This window comes from Emydura macquarii, unplaced genomic scaffold (genome assembly GCF_026122565.2).
Source record: "Emydura macquarii macquarii isolate MOO-44397 ecotype Brisbane River unplaced genomic scaffold, CSIRO-AGI_Emac_v2 contig_2308, whole genome shotgun sequence".
Classification (NCBI taxonomy): domain Eukaryota; kingdom Metazoa; phylum Chordata; order Testudines; family Chelidae; genus Emydura; species Emydura macquarii.
The window spans coordinates 1,148,302-1,154,301 of record NW_027132445.1 but is presented as its reverse complement, the minus strand read 5'-3'; positions in this window follow the sequence as shown (position 1 = coordinate 1,154,301).

The window sequence follows — 6,000 nt, the reverse complement described above, 5'->3', positions numbered from 1 at the left end:
TCAGCTGCCCCCATCTGCCTGACTGGGAGGCTTTTAACTGCTGGGGCAAGTTCCTTGATTGGCCCCAGCTGGCCTAATTGTCCTGGAGTGGCCGCAGCTGGCCTGATTGGCCTAATTGCCCTGGAGTGGCCACAGCTGGATCACCCAGGGAACAAAGATTTGCTAAGCCTGGGGCTGATATATATGCCTTCCAGCACCCTCCTGTAGCCGTCAGGGCTGGCCCCGTCACAATATATATATATACACACACACACACACACACACACACATATATCCAAGGGTAAGGAACAACAATGGGGAGGGTAGGTGTTAGAAAAGTCCATTCAGTTAGAGTAGATGAGGCCTATTCACAACCATTGATTAGAAAGTGAGAATGTGTGAACAGTGACAATTACTTCTTGTAATGAGAGAACCATTCCAAGTCTCTATTCAGACCCAGTTTGATTGTGTCAAGTTTGCATATGAGTTCCAGCTCTGCCATTTCTCACTGAAGTCTGTTTTTAAAGCTTTTTGGAGAAGTATGGCAACTTGCAAGTCAGCTACAGAGTATCCTGGGAGATTGAAGTGCTCTCCGACTGGTTTATGGATGTTACCATTTTTTATGCTTATTTGTGTCCATTTATTCTTTTGCGTAGGGACAGTCCAGTTTGGCCAATGTACATGGCAGAGGGGCATTGCTGGCACATGATGGCATATATTATGTTAGTAGATGTGCAGGTGAATAAGCACCTTATGGTATTTATAGAGAATTCAACGAGAAACTGCAGTGTTGGATTCATATGCAAACTTGACACAATCAAACTGGGTCTGAATAGAGACTTGGAATGGTTCTCTCATTACAAGAAGTAATTGTCACTGTTCACACATTCTCACCTTCTAATCAATGGTTGTGAATAGGCCTCATCTACTCTAACTGAATGGACTTTGCTAACACCTCCCCTCCCCATTGTTGTTCCTTACCCTTGGGTAATTAGAATGCTTTTCCCCAGTGAGGTATTAAGTTTCTCTCTCACTTCCTCCCTCATCTCCACCTACTGGATTTAATGCATTTCCAGGTCAGTTCCCATACAGCTCTAACACTTTCCACTCCACTTGTTTAGGAAATTCAGCAAACACTAGCCAAGTCAGCTTGCTCAAACTGCTTTATAGCTACTGAAGTCATTCATTCTCAGCTGAACTGTGTACTCAAAGATAAACAGAAAGTAGGCGCTCTGCTTTTCTCAGATCAGTCAGTTAAACCCACTGGATCTGCTAAAGTGTCTTTCCAAATCATGCACTCTGCAGCAGGCTCAGCAGAGCTGCAACAGCAAGACTCCCTCCTGCCCCACACCTTTCAAAGGATTCAGATGTATATCTAGGTTCAAGACTTTTTCTTTTTTTCTTAAGTTAAAAAAAAAACTATATTCTGATAGGATTTGTTTTAAATCTCCCCCTGCCACTTACTGGTGTGGAGCACATAGCCGCCTTCACCTCCCACCCCCCATGCATTTCCCTCCCCCACAATCAGCAAGGTACAGCTTCCAACTGCTGCTGGGACACCAAGTCCACAGCCCCAGTTTCTTCCCCCCACACCACTGATGAGGTGCAGGGAGTCCCTCCTTCCATTCCCACCATCACTGAGGCAGGGCCCATGGTCTGCCCACCCCCCAATCAGTGCTGAGTGTGCAGCCGCCTCTGAACTTTCCCACTTCTCTGGCTTGCTTGACAGATCGATTCCTTCCTATTCACTATTTCTGACTTTGTAACCCATCAAGCGTGCACATCTCCTGCACATCCTCATGTTTGTGACCCACCCTGTGCTCACAGTCTCAAAAACTCACCTTTTAGCAATATCAATGTGGAAGGTGGAGCAGGAGGAGGAATTAGTGTTGTTTATGTATGACCTGAACATATTGGATTGCTTCACACTGCAAAGTCATAGAATCTCCATAACTTGACTATTTACATTTTTTTTGCCATGCAGAATAGAGAAATCCTATTAGTAACTGCTCATGTAAAAAAAGAAAAATTAAAAAATTAGACTTTTCCTGCAGAAAACTTAGACTATGTACACACTACCACTTCCTGCGGTATAAACAACGTCACTCAGAGATGTGAATAAGCCACACACACCCCAAATGTCATAAGTGACACCGACCTAAGTGCCAGTGTGGATAGTGCTATGTCAGCGGGAGAGCTTCTCCCATCAACATAGCTACTGCCGCTCGCAGGGGCTGGAGTAATTTAAGTGCAGCTATGCTGCTGTAAGCTCTATAGCGTAGCCATAGCTTTAGACCATTTTTACTCACTTTGGCAAGTTTTTTAGTTAGAGATTGGATTCATCTCTTTTCCTCCTTCCAAAGTACCAGAAAATGTAAATCACTGGCTGGCCTTTTTCATGTCTCTTAACATACCAACCGTAATACACTTTCCCAAGTTTGGTAATGTTGTCAGAGGTTATTTGTTTTTGTTGTGGGATGGGCAGAAGACGGGAGATGGATAACTAAGCTCAAGGAATCTGACAAACTCACAAGTCATCTCCTTTACCTATAGGACGTTCGTTGTGAAGGCAGCTGCAATGCTATCAAATTCCAACACACGGCATGGGCTCCTTCAAATGACTTTCCTCATGATGTGGTGTCATTTCTTTGAGCAGGAGGTAATGCAGTGTTCATGCTAGCTTAGTCCTGGGCCTCTCTGAAGCAGATACTGTCAATCATTTCAGACTGTGCTGAATTGAATAATATATTTTCAATATGGTGTTTATGGTTTTCCACTAAAGGTTACGCAGCGACTACCAAATACATTTTACAGAGCAGTACATTCATTTATCCTTGAACTGGACTCCAGACACAAGAGGCACCAACTGCACTCCGCTCATTAAAGGTCTGTTTCTTCAATGTGCAAAGCATCCTCCGCTCCTATGGACTTTAACTGTTGTTGGGGGCGTTCTGCGCCTTGTAAAAAGAGCTCCACACATTCAGGATTGGGTCCCAAAACTATAGTCCCCATTACCACAAATGACAATAATGTGTAATTTAATATTATTGTGTCTTGATGGATTTACTGAGGGATAAATATTTTTCATAGAATCTAGCACTTCGATACCTCAGTGATTGATGTGCTAAAAGCAAGTAAATAGGTAGCTTAGACAGATCTTTTAGAACTAGATGCTAACAGGGGAGAGGCAAGTGGATAAATATACAGTGATAAGTGACTATCAAATGGAGGTTCAGTTTAGAGAAGTACTCAAAAGTGCAGATGCTCATCCAAAAGCTCTTCAATTTGTAAAACTAAGCTAGAAATCTCTATTTCAGCACCTCGACTTCCAGCAATGATCAGAAATGTGAAATTGAAAAATAATGGGAAGGATAAGTTAAAATCAAATTATTTATAATAGGTTTGGTTTATGTTTGAGTCAACATTTGGGTGAAGGTTTGGGTGGGGAGATCTTATTTTAGCCAATTCACTCATCCCAAACAAACTACAGATCTCAATGTCAACATTAATCAGGGATTTTGTGGATTATAGTGAGGAGCATTACAAAAGGAGTGGGTAGCATAAGGGCCTTCATTGTAATCAGAAATCTAAGTGTTCTCACAGCCTAGAGTGAGAGGCTTTGTCTACACTACCACTTTTGTTGTGCAACATGTGTCTCAGGGGCATAAAAAAACCACACCCCTGAGCAACATAAGTTACACCAACAGCATTATATCGGCAGGACAGCTTCTCCCAGTGACATAGCTACCGCCACTTGTTGGGGATGGTTTAATTATGTTAATGGCAAAGCTCTCTCCTGTTGGCATAGAGCAGCTACACTCTTGCAACTACGCAGCTGTATTGGTACAGCTGTGCGGCTGTAAGCTCTCTAGTGTAGACATAATGTTAGAAAGTTTGCACCACAATGCTCACATATTTAAGAGTTGGACCCTTTAAAAAATAGGGTTGCAAAACTTGTATTTTCAAATGTCAACACACTCTCTGACCCTGCACTGAAGAAATGCCAAGGATGAATCCATGAGGGAGGCTGAAGCATAACATTTCACATTTCTGTGGTAACTTCCACCTGAGGATCTCAAGGTGTTTTACAAATACTGAAGAACTGAGCCTCACAACCCCTATTAAGCCTTGTCTAAACTAAGACAAGAAGTGCTTCATTAAGATGTTAGCCAACACGTTTTAAGTGCTGTTTAAAAATGTCTTAGTACCTACTATAGACAAGTTATAACATTATAAGCTGTTCATAGTTGACTCTGGGTTCCCACTTGAGTTGATCAGTAGGCTTTAGTTAAGTATCATTAGCCTCATTTCATAGATGGCAAAACTAAGGTACGGAGAGATGCAACTTGTCTAAAATCACAAGTCTGTAGCACAGCCAGGAACAGAAGCCAAATTCCTTGATTCCTAATCCTATGTTCTCACTCCCCCCTTTTTCATAAAATATCAATTTATCCAGGTGTAAGATGTGGAGTCAGGATGAGGAGTGACAGCATATTGATACGATCACTGTACCCGCTCACCACCTAACACCCCAGGGGCATCTAAAGGTATGTCTACACCTAAAGGGGTATGTAGACATACCCAAACAGGCTCTCGCCACACTAGCATGGCTAAAAATACCAGTGTAGACATGGTGGAATGGGCTTTAGCACAGACTGAACAAGCATGCCAGGGATCCTGAATCTGTACTTGAGTTGCTAGCGCATGACGACGCCTGTGCCCTTGCATCAACGCTGCTATTTTTAGTGGTACGAGCATAGATATGACTACCTATGCTACAGTCACACCTCGGATTGCAGTGTGGACATAGCTAAGACCTGTGAACATTTTTTCTCTGCTCCATTCAATATTCTGGGTCAGCTTTGTTGCAAATGAGGGACTGGACTTGGTGGAAGATTATCACTTTTCAATAATACGGGTCTCTGAAATATCCTCATCTTAAACTCACTTTCCTCTCCTAACCCTCACCCCCAAATAATTTGCTAAAGGGGGAGTGGCACGATTACCCTTTGTTTGTGGCTTGTCAGCTCCTGACAATAGGAAACCACAACAGCCTCTGACTGCTTTTTGTTTTAGTAAGACTCTGTTTGTTCCACACTTTGTTCTTCTGATGAGGCCATCGACTCACCTCCCTTATCTGAAATCTGTAATTAGCAGAGATTAAGGGAGCTGACTGAAATGACAATCAAGAATACGAAAATAAATAAAAGGCTCAGGGAGGAGGTGAAGGGGGCGTGTGGGAATCAAACAGCTCTCCCTGTGGAGAAGGTCATCCCAATGAGGGGGAGCAGGAGAAATCAATGGCTTTTGGCTGTGCGGTGAAAGGAGTCAATCTGTCAGGCAGACTGATGGCAGTCACTCAGCATCTCACAGGCACCACCTGTCCCTGCCAGTACAATGTCAATTCTGCATTCATTTACATAGCACTCCCCCTGGGGGCCACATTTAACAGTTTCACAGCTGTGATAGCAACCAGTGAAACAAGAGACATAATACAAGTCTTCTTTCCCTGAGACTGAAGCTAAAGCCCTCTTCATTTCAAATAGAAGAGGAAGAGTGGTCGTGATACAGGCACAAGTAATTTTTACCTTTATGTAGCTAGTCAAGGTCAACCTTATCCCCCTCTCACACCTAGGGTTCATCTGAACTAGCTCTACCAAGGTACAAACTACCTGTGCCTTGTTTCCACTAGGATTTCTCAAGTTAGTCATTTCTTTTGCAGTGAAGACCGCCATAATGGGAAGGTCTGTCTAAATTTGCAGGGAGAAGTGCATTTAGTGAGCTAGATCAGACAGTTATCTGACGAGCTTCCCCACAGAACTTTGTCTGTCCACCTCAAATTTGTTAGTACAAGTCTGGTACTACTTGGACAAACTGTTCAGATTTCCCTCCCCCCCCCACACACACACCATATGATGGGAGCATAAGCAAACTCATTTTCATCTGAGAACTCAGGCAGATTTACACAGAGCTCTCCAAAAGCGACATACTTCTGATTCAGGAGCGCCTCTTTAAATATTT